This window comes from Seriola aureovittata, chromosome 11 (assembly GCF_021018895.1).
Source record: "Seriola aureovittata isolate HTS-2021-v1 ecotype China chromosome 11, ASM2101889v1, whole genome shotgun sequence".
Lineage (NCBI taxonomy): Eukaryota > Metazoa > Chordata > Actinopteri > Carangiformes > Carangidae > Seriola > Seriola aureovittata.
The window spans coordinates 13,505,727-13,520,518 of record NC_079374.1 but is presented as its reverse complement, the minus strand read 5'-3'; the positions used below and the strand labels follow the sequence as shown (position 1 = coordinate 13,520,518).

Genomic DNA, 14,792 nt, shown 5'->3' with positions numbered 1-14,792 from the left:
AAGTTATAACCTGATACTTCTGTGTATAAGTTTATTAATGAATTCATATACCTGCCTTTATGTCTGTGCATGGACAACAAAACTATTTAAATGTGAACTCACTCACCAGATGCGTTTTTCATTTATTTTTTATTTAAACATGCTTCTAAGGCTAGCATGATGCTATTATGGATAAACCTGCTGTTATTATATGTGATGTAAAAGTTGATAAATTAAATTGCCACTGAGCTCATTTGATATTTTACTGATAAAACAGAATTTATTGATATCTGAAACTAACTGATTAACTTAATTAGCTTTTTTTTTTTAATTTGATGCTCATTTATTCATTCTTTTTCTTATCTAAACTACTCAAAATACATGAGGACAACAACCCTTTTTGTTTTAATTTGTAAAGAAGGTACCATTCCCCCCTCACAATAGTCCAAACTTCCCCACCGGGCACATTCTATATAAAGGGTTTGTATGAATGATTTTATATCCCAAACTTGTGTTTCAGTCCATTAAACTGACAGTCAGGATTTCATTTCTTTCCCCGCGCAGCGCTCGATTTATGATGATGTTCAGTAATTCTTTGGTATCAGACAAGAGGAGGAAGGAAGAAGTGATCTGCATCGCACACCCTGACCATCTGTACACACTGACAAGAGGATGTGAATGTGAGAGGACACCATTGTCAGAAGTCCTTCCTGTTCTCTGGCCTCTGCTGTCATTATGGATTCAACACACAGTGTGGAGGTGAATGAGCAGATGAGGCAGACACTCTGTTCATGCTGGGGGCATCAGTGTTGTCTGCCAGCTCGTAAAGTCTACACTGTATTTCTCCCTCTGGAAAGAAAAAGACTAAAGAGACCACAATGCAGGGTTACATCACATCCATGTAAAAAACTCCTCATTTGTCTGCTGGTTGCGGAGGGCTACACCTGTCCCTCTAAAGAGGCCATATTGCATGCATGGAGAAAGTTTGTCCACACACACTGACTAATGTAAAAAAAAAAATAGCTTGATAAAGGCAAAGCCCCTGAAAGGAGACTGCAGCGCTCCACTCAGGAACAGCATGATGTAGAGTTTCTCTCCATTTTTTCACAATCCACATCTGAAGCACCTAAAATCTTTAAAAAAATAATTATTTTCCCTGTCAGCTCCCACTCTGCAGCTGACTGAAATGGATTTCCAGCAAAGCGTAGGTGGCCCCTTTGTTTTGCACACTCACTTTGCCATAACAGCAGGCTCATGGGTTAGTGTTTTCAATAAGGGCATGCAGAAGATAAAGTGAAGAAAGATGAGATGTGGCGAGGTTATAGTGCTGCTGGATTCATAAAAGGTTTTAACTTCAAGAAACCTGCAGCCAAACTCCTAAGAGTAACAGTAGCTGAGGACCCTCCCCACATTGATCATGCAAGTTGTCACGGAAACTGATGTGCGTGGATTTATCGCAATCTTATGTGTTAGTGATATTGATATAATTGTAAGTATAATAAATGACTCACTCCTCTGGGTATGATTTAGAGGGCTTGGCCAAAAGGCTGCTCTCTTCCTTTCTCATGTGAAAGATAGCTCAGTGATGTGAGGAAACCTGAAGTAACTCATACATTACCCAAGCCTTGACTACAATGCACTGGTAGTCTATATCAAAAAGTATTAGTGCCTCTACCTTTTTCTGATGCACATATGGATTTCTTTCACAACGTTTTCTGTATGAAATTATGAGTGAATAAATTGCATCTTCATTTATCTTCGAAAAACCCTTCTGTGCTGACTGCGATACTCAGCTCTCAGCACTTTACATAATTATATTAGTCTTCTGCTACACCACGAAATTGATTGCCCAGGAAAATGAACCTGGCTTTGCTATAAATTACACCTATGGATCATAAGAAATGTGTTATTTTGTTTAAAATAGTACCTAATATAATTAGAGCTCTAATTCATGGCAAGCTACAAGTGTGCCTATTACAGTAACAGGGTTTGGAATTTAATCTGTCTGCTGGATAAAGAATGATCCTGTGTGGTTTTCATTTGTAATCCCAGACACATTATTTCAGTAAAATAGTCTAGGACTTTTAGATATGAGAGATGGATTGTTGAATGAATAACTATATTCATAAGTTTCAGTATTAAAGTTAACAATTCATCCATGGAAGGAAGTTTCAACATTCAGCCCGCAGCCTGTCCTGTAGAACTTTTCTTTTACAGTGAACGACAGCGCTGAAACCGGATCCTGCTTCACTGGAGGTCTTACCTCTGCTGAGAATGTGAGGCAGATCGCTATCAGTGTGACATACAGGATCTTTACACAGAGACTTACAACAGAAATATGATCATACTAAAGGAAAGAAATGACCGCAAAGAAGTGATACCTGAAAGGAAGACTTAGTAATTTCCTAAATCAGATGGGCACTGTGGTTTTCAGCAAATGTGACCCAAACATATAGCATTTGTTTTAGGACTATTTTCAGTGGCGGATTAACAAACACTAGTGAATTGGCAGGACTGAAAAAAAATAAAACCACACAGAAAATAAACCACAGTGACCATGTTCCTCATACTGAAACAACATGTCACCCAGTGTTTTTAATAGTTTTGCAGGTCAATGAAGGTGTATAGCACAAAGGAATAACATATATCAGGCTACACAGGCAATGAACGCTCGTAGGAAAAAAATCAGTGATGGTTTTGATCTTGATGTGTGGACGATAGCCAAAATATAGAATATCATCCGACTTATCCTTTAACCTTCAGGTCAAACAAGAGAAATTAAGCTTTGTGCATTGTTACTAAACATGCCTTTAGCACACAGTGAGGTACAGTCTGAGTTATTATTGTATTTTAATCTGAGAAGATAACCTTGTACCACAATTCATCTTTGGCTTTGATCCCCTCTACAAACTCCAAAGTATATTAAGTTTGACATCTTTTGTATAGTTAAACAACTTGATACAAATGTGAATCAGTATCCATTACAGCTCCTTTGAGTTTCACATTTCAACCAGTCGATGGTTGAGTAGGGTAGAGAGAACGTAGAGGGAATATCCTGAGGGTACATTTCCTTGTCAGAATAGAATAGCGTACTATTTATTTACTATTCAACATGAAATGATATTTTTTTAATGAAATGCACCTTGCCAAGTCTCTGATTCACCTGTTAGTGGTGCGTTCATGTAGATGTGACTTCACACATTATGTTCATTTTTGTAATTGCATTTCTGGACAACAGTTTCCCACTGGTGCCATTCCGTTTAAAATCATTGTTCTAAGACTCAAATCTCTAAGCTACAGCGTGGCACCACATTTTTAAAGCACCTAAATTCCAAGGCACATTTCCTACCTCCATTGTTCTCCTCACCTACACACCTCTGCACTACAATCTAAAATCCAAGAGCACTGTGGCAGCGCGCAGGGTTAAGTAATTCTGCACCACTGAGAAAGACATTTGATTTCATTTGTAGCATGTCTTGCATTAGGTGGAGGTGAGCCCACCTTTGGCTGCGGGAGGAGTGAAGCGGCACACATATCTAGTGTTGGGAGACACAAAATTGACAATGCATTTATCTTTGAATAATGTAAATGTCCTGAGAATACGGTGGCAGTGGTCCTGGTGTGTCCACTGAGGGCGCAGGGCTGTCAGACTCTGAGCTCTCTGGTCCTGCTGCAGCATAATGTGGCCTCCGGCTCCCCTGGAGCATCCCGCTGCTCTGCTCTGCTCTGCTCTTCTCTGCTCTGCCTCGGGCCCAAATTCCTGCTTCGGCACACTGCACTAGCTCCCCACTTAATTTACGCTCTGGTAGGAGAGGGAGTTAATGCAGAAAAGCCTGCCAAGAAGAATCTTATCTGCTCTCCCTCTTTAAAGGTGAGGTCGTTTAGAGCACAATATATCGAATAGAGGTGTGGAAGGTGATGGTATTTTTCCAACACATTCTCTCTGCTCATTTGATCTATGCTTTGATCATTACACATACAATGAAATCAGACATCTGTGTGATGAGAATACACGTTTCCAGTGTTGGAATTGCTTCTATTATCTTAAGTAGCTGGCATAATTTAAATGCTTCTTTGAATACCATGAGTTATTGTGTCCAAGAAATGTGCAGCTCAGTGACTAAAACACGTATTGTTTAAAATGGATGGTTCCTGGCAGGCTGACAGTGTTGTTCAGTGAAGCAAAGTGCCAGTAAATTGTTTGTCTTCTGCAGTGCTGCCCTATAATTCTTCTGGGAACCAGTGGCATTGTGTTTGCCAAAGAGAATAATGATAGATGGGACAAAATCAAACTAAAGGATTTTGGGATGCACTCTGACCACCAGGCATAATCTGAATACATTTGTGTCTCTGGGAGCGACGCTGCCAGTTGTTATCCTTGTGTCTTCCCTGCATCTTGTCCATCCTCAGTGGAACAACTGATTTTAAATAGACAATTTTGAATTTGTGTGGTTTGAAAGTAATGATTTCTAATACAACAATTCCAGTTGTGATCCGTTCAATGCCTAGACTCATGCATTAGTACATATGTATATTCATGCAATGACAGCTACAGACTCTTGCTACATCTGTCCTGGACTAAATCTGTTGGATGCAACAATGTATGTTATTCTGTGTAAAGCGCTGGCTCGTAATGTCCCCAGCTCTCAGGCACAAATGTAAATGTGCAATCTGCTTGTTAAAGTGTCCTGTTGGCCCAACAACAGGAGCACGTCCCCATCTGTTCCCTCACTCTGGAGTGCCCAGACAATACATTTCCCCCCGCCAGACCTTCCCATTTGCTAGAGCAGAGGTTTCCCGGCCATTTCTAAGGTTACAGGGAGGGTAAGTGCCTCTACCATGTGCTCACAGTTTTCTGATCGGAAAACAAGTTGGTCCACGTTTGCAGGTAGAGTTGGGCTAAATTTTTTCTGATGCTGAGTAATATTTAAATGTGCTGTCCTTGTCTTTCAGGCTCTTTTGTTGCTGTTGCTGCAGTTCCACAGGAAGCGAGCAGCGAAAAAGACGAGCATGGCTGTCAGTGGAGTGTGATTTGTTGCAAGCCCAGCCTTGCCAACTGTGAGGCACTGAGGTGTGACCACGGAGATGCCTAACATCTCCAGTTGCCTCAGGGCCAGCCAGTCAATTACACAATACTGTCTACCCCGAGCAATGACATGTGCTCAATAATGGACCAAAGGCAAAGAGGAAACACATCTCAGAGCAGTTTATACCAATGACCACACCATTATCAGAATAGTGTTGGTCAAATACTTTCTCACACTGTAGTCAGCTGTGAAAATGCATGAATGTGTGGATCTGTTTACAGCACAGTGAGATTTTGCATCTGCACTGTAATGCACAGATGGCAGTTTTGTTGCAGTTGTACTTGCATATATATTTTTTTATCAGTTTACCTCAGAAGAGTAACATTTTGGGTATATATCTGGAGCTTAACTGTTTATGAGGACCATGTGTGGGAAACTCCGAGAGGGTCCTCGTTCAAAGAAAACTGCCTTTCCTTTGTGAAACACTTTATCGTGTGGATGCAGATGTGCTTTTTGTTGGAACCTTGCACCTCATCCATTACCCTCGGCCTGCCAGAGAGATAGTGGAGAGTGAATCCATTCAAAAGGAGCATGACAGAGCCTGCTGCTCAACTGAACTCTCCATGAACTAGGCTCAACAGCGAGATCCATGCATCAAAAAAATAAGTAATTTCTCTTGTGTGCTGCTCTGGCCTGTGTTTCATACAGATTGCTACTATCAACACGTCCGGGATCCTCATGTATCAATCTGTCAATCTGATACTCGTTTGAGCACTGTATCTGTCTCAGAAGATCCAAGTGAGTAGAAAATACGAGTGAGCTGGGAATTTTGTGGCTATCTTGTCTTGTTGGATCAAGATTTCACTGCACAGCCTGTACAGATTTATTTAAAAAATATACAGCCACAATGATATACAATGGTTTCAGTGATATGGGTAAGAGAGTAAAAACAGCTGTGCATTATATTTTATATTTAAGAACTGAAGCCAAACATTTTATAAATGTACTGTAATTTTTACATACTCAAACAAGATGAATTGTTGTTCAGTCACAGAAAATGTTTTGTTTTTGCTCTTGAGAAGATTTTTTGCTCTACAATTTCATATAAATTAAATGAAAAGAAAACAAACATCATTTTAAAACATTTAACTCACTATGTCCTAAAGCTTTCATTCCTAAATACAAACACCATGTAACGTAGCAGAGATGTACCTGTTTACATCGGAGCCAAACAAACTGAGGTAATTGATTGTGCCATGTTTTAATGAAGACTGAAAGAACTCTGTGTTGCTGTTGTCCAAAAACTCATGATAAAATGTTGTCTTCCTCACTGCATGACATGCACATGTTGCCAGGCACGTTTTAAACGGTGTAAAAATACTCTCCCATGATTAATATTTTGTTTAACATGGTTTTCCCACATAAAAAGTAGATCTACGATTACTTCCTCATTGAGAAACTGTGGATCAGGCCTTATGCCCCGCCCACCACCGGTGCGTGCTCAAGGTTGACAGGTGAAGGAGCATCTGTAATCAAGATGGTTAGCAAGGAAACATTGTAGAAACTCAGCCACACGTTTGGGCCTCAGTCAGACCCAGACTCAGGAGTTTGCCGAGGAATGACGAGTGTGTTGTGCGACATATCTGAACGGTAAGGGTATTTGTTTGTTTATGTTGTTTGTTAGCTTCTAACAGGCAGTGGCTAACACAGTGTTAGTAGCTTTGGTAATGCAAACTCTCGCTCCTTGTAATGACATAGTTTTGGTGACCAGTGGAAGAACAGAGTTTATCCATTTGATTAGCATAAGAGGAAACATACATGTTTGAGCCTCACTCAGTGCCAGCCTCAAATGAGGAGTCTGTTGTGCATCAAAATTGGTGACTAGCAGACATAGCTATCAGAGCAGTTGGCATAGTTAGCATATTTTATTTATTTAAGTTGTTTGTTAGCTTGTTACTGGCAATGGCTGACTAAGTGTTTTATGCTAATGCTAACTCTCCCTCTCTGTACAAACAAGGCGCTGGTGTATTTTGCCCGCTCCATCCCCAGAAGTTGACAGGATTGGCTCTTTAGTTATCTGAGGTATGAAACTCTGGCTGTCTGAATCCGTTTTTATGACACTTTCATTGATTCACTGCAGTTCCAAGGTGGAAATATGCAGTTATGGTGCTGACTGCTTATTTCGCTCATGATATGTCCTGTATTATATAAAAAAACATCATATCTACATCTTAACAAAGTTAAAAACTTGATTTTCATCTGAGGGGGTCTTTAACTAGCTTAGCTATCTAGGCCTAGTATCAATTAATACGCTAACGTGTTCTACTCTATTAAATTCACAAAGATATAAAAATAGAGTACTACCCCTGGAAACTGTCTTGAATAATGTATTGTTGTAAGTTAAACTTTGCATTATTACCAGAAATTGTATTTGTCCTTTATTAACCTTTAGAGAATTGGCATGTGAAGTGTAAACCTACATTTTAGTACATCTCATCCTTATTTACGAAATGCCATTTATATCGAAAGGGTGCAGAAATGCACGCTGTGAAATCTGATTTTAAATTCACCTGTGTGAAAAGACAAGATAGAAATATCAAAGCCACAGAATGTCATAACTGGCTGTCACTGGTATCATTTTACAGAAAAAGCAAGGAGGTTTCAAAAAGACAACACGAGACCAACTTACTTTCATTTCTAATGTTACGGTTATTTCATTAGCATCATGGAAATGTATGCCATATTTTTATTACAGTTTTGCTGACTGAATTAACGTGCATGGGGTCACAAAGTGCTTGTAAAACTACAAAAGATGCTCACCACATACACAACTACCTTTTATTATTAACTACTCAGTGTTAATACAAAGGTTGTTATGTTGATTGTTATTCTTCTTTTATTAGAAATAGCTCAAGTGTGAGCGGAAGATAAAGGAAACTGAACGGTTGACATTTGGAGTACAGACAGAAAGGCTTTTTTGCCTGCTCAGTAATGGTATTGAGACTCTGGCACTATTGACAAAGACCTTGGGTTGCTATATGAAAAGTCAGTGGACACAATTTAATTTCTGTCAGCAGTCAGGCTCCACAGCCACAATGGATTTCTTTTATGCCCCAGCCTCTGAGTCTCACCGAGCATCTGTGTGAGCGGGAAACACAGATTCTGCTGAACCCCTTCCTCTCCTCCACCCACTGCCTCTGCCCTTAAGGTGCATTTCATCCACATAGAAAATGAAGTTATATCTGAACTTCAACCAATACTCTTGCTTGCCCTGGGGAAAGCACTGTAAGAAGCTCGCCTAAGTATGACCAGGCAGCGCAGACCACATAGGGCTGCACAGCTTCATCAATCTCCTTCTATTCTACAGAATCTCTAATGACTGCATACATAGCATAACCTTCCCCTCCATCTGAAAACTTTAGCTCATATGAAATGGACTATGCTTTATATAAAAAGGTAAAAATTATGTTAAACCCTTCATTTTTTTTTTACTGTATGTTGCACTATGTTGTATGGGTTGCTTTACCTATTGCTGTAAATGTTTCTGGCTCTTTATTTTTACAGCTGCAATGTCTTAAGTCATAAGGTTCCCACATGGTGTTACATCCTCAGACCACTTGTCCTAAAGCCACATGTTGAAGGCTTGGATTATGTCCAGAGGGCTGCGAGTGCAGCTCCCACATGAAAAATATGTTGCTAACAACCTAGGTGCAGTACTAACTCTTGAAAATGTGACTGTTTCCGATCCTAATGGTATGTAGCAGAGCAGTGTGTGCCTGGCTCTGTTGCTCATGGTGACTGACAGCGCTCTAGTCATGTCTGACTGACAGGAAAATAAATGACATGGTTTTCTTCTTGGGAAGCGCTGACATTAGACTTCTTTAGTCAAGGGTTGGAGGAATGTGATTTTCTAGTAATGTGGCTCATGTTCAGAGCTGCTCCCTCATAGTGAATATGTGCACAGAGCAATGCCACATAATATTTTGTCTCATTGAACATAAGTATATCACGCCACATGTATTGAGAATCTGACCTGCTTACACTCCCAGAAGTCAACCAAGTGTGTGTCTCTGACTTCTTACATATGGAATCAGTGAAAAATACTCATCAGAAAAATGATGCCAGAGACACTATCAACAACTTCACAGCTATTTTTTTTATTTTTATTTAAAGCAGCTATAATGAATATTTGAATATGAACGATGACTCTGATGACTACATGCGATGTGAAGGGGTTGCTCTAGCTTTAGAGTGTCTTTCAGCTCATTGTTTTGGTTTAATGCCCTGTGTCTTTACTGTTTCAGTTCACTTTCACTGCTCTCAGGGTTGTTTACAGAGGCAGCAAGCAGCTGTTTTCACTGAACTAGTAATGATAAACCCACTGTGTACTTGCCAACCAGCATCAAACAGCAGGCTGGTGAACATAGTGGAGCATTTAGCAGCTAAAGAGACAGATTTTCCCCTCAGGAGTTGGTGAAGAGCAAGCCACAGAGAAAAGGAGAGTGAATATTACATTCATCAGTTGGCCACAAGAGATGGGTTATACAAGAAAAGAAATGTTTCACTTTATACAATGATATGATATGTGTTGCATTTACAACTTTTTGCCCTTGACCCCAAAATGACCAAAAGAGTTTTCAGTATCACACTCGTATGATTCAAGCTATTGATGATCAATATAAAGATATGACTAAAGTATATATTAACTGGGAACAAAAACATAGGATGCCTATTTACTGTAGCTCTGTGAAGTCTCATTAATGACATGATGCTAACCTTTTCTCATTCCCATCATTAATCACACCACCTGCCAGCCTGCTGTTGCCTCACACAACTATTACAACCACCCCAGTTTTTGCTGTTTTAGTTTGAGGTGTCTATATGTGCAACTCAGTGAGAAACTCTCAAATTTATTGTCATCCATTAGCTGGTCAGCAGCATTTCCTCCCTCTCTCTGTGTCCAGCTGGCTGTCATGTGATGTGGGAAAGCAACCTAAGAGATGGTGTGCTCTCTCAGATCATTTGTCTTGGTTAAATTTTAATGAAATGTGGCTCTCTGTGCCATTGTGTCTTGCAGCTCATAAATGAAACATCCTGCTTTGTAGCATTACTCACACAGTGCTCCATACGTTGTTCATTTTAGCCTGTTGCAACAAATGCTAAAGCCACTACAATAGTATAAGGGCTTAATCTATACCTTTTGAATATAGAGCTAGCCATATGTAATGAAGCTTTCGAAGTCAAGGGATAATAGTTTTTAGGACTGTTGCATTGTATGGGAGTAATGAATTATGTAGGCTATTTCGTTCACTTTAAAGAGAGCAGCAGTGTATTACTTCAGGCAAGATTTGGTTTTAAAAACGACTGGAGTGTAGTAGAGTCTTTTAATTGCTGGCCAAAACACAGTCTTTAATAGTCTTTGAATCCCTTCCTTTCACCTCAGATCCAGGGGTGATGTCTGGGAGAGGAAGATGCACGGGGGGGGGTCTTGACTGCTTGGCCCTGATGTGGCCAGCTGTAGCCCCCTTAATGCACCGACACAGGCTGCTTGGTCCAACAAGCCAACTCCGGATTTACCTCACGGGGATGGAAAAGGTAAAACACAGAAACTACTCACACAGCGGGGCATTAAACAAGTCCATGCAGACTTTTACCTTCCTCTCATGCTCAAGCGTGACGATCCAGCCAGCTAAAGGCTTTTTCTTCTGTCAGGAGCTCTGTTCCACGTCCGTTCTTTCTCCACTAGGCCTGCTCATCTGCAGCCATGCTCTGGGTCTCTTTCTTCTAACCAGTCACAGCGTGGAAAGATGATTATTACCTCGCTGCTGGTGCACTAGGTCCATGCAGGGGAGGTCCTCCAGACACTCAGGAGATAAACACTTCAATCTAGTGAACTCAATTAACAGACAGTCACACATAACCACTGCAAGCACTGAAACAATAATAGTGCAACTGTGTAAAACTAATATCTCCTGGTCACTTTTTGACATTTTCTCCTATTCTTTCTAACAACCGCTCTTGTTGCCTCAAATGTGAAACTAAGGGCCACTTAGGGTTACTAAGGGCCACTTAGGGTTACTAAGTCGTCTGGAACTCACTGCTACCGACTACCATCACTGTTGTAAAATAAAGAGCCAATGTTTCTGTGACTCACTGCAATCTTTTTTGAGTATTTCTTTTATCTGTCTTTCTGAAAAACTGAAAGGTATTCCTGAGGTTTCCATATTATTGATAGATGAAAATGAAATGGGGAGGGTAGAAGACAAACAAGAGTGACTGGCAGTTTATAAGGAGGTCATCGAGAGGAGTTCTTTTTGTGCTGCAAATTGCCCAAAAATAGTTTGTGGTATCCTGAACATTTTCAAGATGGTTGTATAATAAGTACTGCCATAGTTTATCAGGCTCTGTGATCAGTGCTCAGGTGATCAGTTTGACATGAGTTTTACAGTTTGTGTGACTTTGTGGCAGATTTGATGGACTATGCCTCACGTTGTTTTGCTTGTAACATTTCAGGAAAAGAAGTCACAAATGGGTGTAAAGAGTTTCTTGTCATGATCCTGTTTCGTTAATAAATTAAACGTTTTACATCCTGTACTGAGACTGTTTATGAGTCAAACTTTGCCTGTATAGACATAGTCTACATGATGGGAATGACTTGTGTGTTGTTCACTGCAGCCAACTTTAGTACAACCTCTGGAAATGTCCTGGGATGAACAAATACTGTCATGCCAACTTTAGCAGTAATGCCAAGCTTTATCCAGTTCAATTTGGCATTAGCATGAGCCTGAGACAGCTTATTAAAGTGGACAGAGGCAGTGGCTGAATGGCAAAGACATATTTGTTTTATAATTTATGCTGCCCATACAGGTGGACAGTGAAAACTGTGCAAGTCCATCTGATTTAACTACAAGAGACCTCCTTGTAGCACAGCTGGGTACTACAGCAAACCAACGCAAGTCCTCATCTTCTGCATTGTTGGTCAGCATTTAATCAATAATCCATTAATCACTGACATACCTAGTAGATATACTACTTACCAGCAAGTTGCTTCATTTCTAAATGCTGACAATGTCCACATAATAGCTGTCATGTCATTGTGGCTATGTGTTCTTTTTGAGTACGCCCCTGTCTGTTCGCCTTCTGATTTAGAGCAGTGGTAAAACTGCTGAACAGAACTGTGTTTGAGGAGTGACATATTAATCAGACAGTATTATCTATGACCATTAGGCTATATAATTTATACGATTTTAATGTTTTCATATAACCTATTGAAGTATTTTACAATGACAAATTACAAATGTTTATGGAGCAACACTCACTCACTCTCACTCTTACTGTAGTTTTAAATTCATCGATGTAACCCATGATGATGAATTCTGAGATGGAAGAACTTTTATGAGGTGCAAATTACAGGTGAGGGTCATTACAGATGATTAAGGGTGATCTAATGAGTTTAATCCCCACCTTTGTCTAATATTGGGCTATTACCTTCCTCCCAACTAGCTTTTTAATGTTCTTGCCTTAGAGCTTTTAACACAAATTAGCTAAACTTAACCTGACCTCAATATGTCTGTGTTCCTGCTTTAATTTGCAGGTGACAGACCTTCAATGAATAGCTGTGCACAGTAGCTGCTGGCAGGTTCACAGCACCTTTTGTGTGCTCGTAACATGCACACATCAGGTCTACCCTTTGCTCAAACTTTGGTTATCATTAGTGCAGCAGTTCAACTCCTTTACCTTCATTTAGTACGATCCTGACAATTCATCATAGATTACATGTTTTTGCGTTTGTTTCTGTCTAGAAAATCATATTTGGAAATGTTCTAATGGTTCCCTGGAGTGTGAAAGAGCTGAACTGACAGGAAATCCACATATCTAGAATGTTTTAATTTAACTAGAAGCAGTAGTACTAGCTCTAAAACCTTGAGATTATTCTCAGGAGTTTGTGTGTTTGTTTTGATGTATTCAGATCCTTTGGTCCTCAGAAATCACTTTCTGTAGGTTTAAGTAAACCAGATGGACACCAGATGTCATAACCAACAGTTTATAGTGAATTATATTTCTCTTACAGATGAACTTGGGCTCAGGGTTGAAGAAACACAGGCATGTCAGTGATATATTACAACAACTTTTGCATACTATACCACCACAAGCAATGGCTTACTGGGTTAATGGGTTACCATTGCTAAAATCACCTGTGAGACATACAGATGAAATCATGTACATTGTATATTTTACATACAAGAGCCAGTGGCCTCTTTGTCACTTGTTGCTGAAATTACATGTTGCCAGGTTAGCCTTTTTTAGGGTAATTATAATGAATTCAATAGCAATAGTGAGTAATTAGCAATAACTTGATAAGTTCAGCATGATGTGGCCTTGGTGGCCTCGTCAGCATTTTAAATGAGCTGCCATGCAGGTATGCTGGTATAAATTACTAGGATTACTGTACATGACATCTCCACTCTCAACTGATACTGTTGTCATGTTTTTTTGACAATGACACAAAGGAGGTGGAACCAAAGAGCAGCTTTCATGCCCATCCTTTTTTGAATTTTGTGGCACATGATGAACTGGGTGAAGATTCCTCCTTTTTGAAATGCATCAGCTGTGTCTGGGTGTTTCCGTAGGCACAGTGGCTGCAGAGGGGTCCTCAGGAGTAGATCCCTGGTTTCATTGCAGCTACTTTCATGAAGGGTGAAGGGTAAAGCCACTGAATGATGAAACATGGTTACTCAACTCTCATTGTTTTTAAGGGGCGCCTGTATGCATTCACATTTCTCTTTAACTCTGAGCGCAGGGGGAAATTATAATTAATCTGTTAATGACAGTCGGGGCTGTCATAAGCTCAGGGAGTGTATAATAAATTGCTGTAATAAAAATTAAGATTGCATGCATCATTGAGGCCTTCAGAGGGTTTGTTTAATGTAGTTACAAAAATGGTAGCAGCTGATGTGGCGTCCACTGCTCTACCAGGAGAACGCTAATTTCTGAGTGACACTTAACCTGCTGTAGCTCAACCACGGCTGAGGGAGGTGAGGGGAAACCTAATGAGTTTTTCCTTCGTCCCATTTTGAGAACCACTGAACTGGATGGCCTGGTTTGTTTCCGAAAGGCAAAAAAAAAAAAAAAAACTTGCATTGTTCATGGGAAATTAATTACACCCTGTGAAAATCTACCCGATTCCAAATTCAAGTAAAAGAATTCATTATGGTTCTGCTGCTCTGGACAGTGATTGGTCGTCGTTTCTGAGGGCACAAACTTTAGACAAATCACCACATGCTCTGAAAAGTCATGTGGGGGTTAAAGGTTGAGTTGTTCACTTGTCCCTCTTCCCCTTAACTGGAACATGAAAGATGCTGCATCGTGTGTAACATGCATTCAGAGCGGCTTGACGTAGTTACAGCAGCACAGGACTTCCTCCTCTTTGATGAGAGACAAAGCTTCCTCTGTGGTGCAGCGTCCCATTAGGACAGAGCCCTCGACTCCTGCCCTGGAGGAACAAAAGGAACAAATCTGAAGTGTTGTCATGCATTAGAGGATTATCATTTCAGCTGATGTACTCCTAGTATTAGAAGCGCCTTACAAGGATACGCCTTCAAGTGTCTTGTCTGCTTACCCATGTTCATGCACGTTCTCCACTTCAACTGTGCTGTCGTACAGAACAGAGGCCAACTGACTGGTTTCCTGTCTAGTCACCATGGCTGTGTCACCTCTTATCGCCCTTTCAACCAGAAATATTTGTCAAGGAGGAGACTTGGAACCTTATCTTTGGTTGTGCTGTTT

At 40.3% G+C, this 14,792-nt stretch overlaps 1 long non-coding RNA gene across 1 annotated transcript; it reads left to right on the top strand.

Annotated features, from left to right (window-relative positions):
- The first annotated feature begins 6,521 nt into the window (after positions 1 to 6,521).
- LOC130177821 (uncharacterized) lies at positions 6,522 to 11,584 on the top strand. The gene is made up of 3 exons (XR_008829062.1): positions 6,522 to 6,656; positions 7,024 to 7,088; positions 10,450 to 11,584. It is a non-coding gene; the product is annotated as an uncharacterized LOC130177821 (long non-coding RNA).
- Positions 11,585 to 14,792: the final 3,208 nt, after the last annotated feature.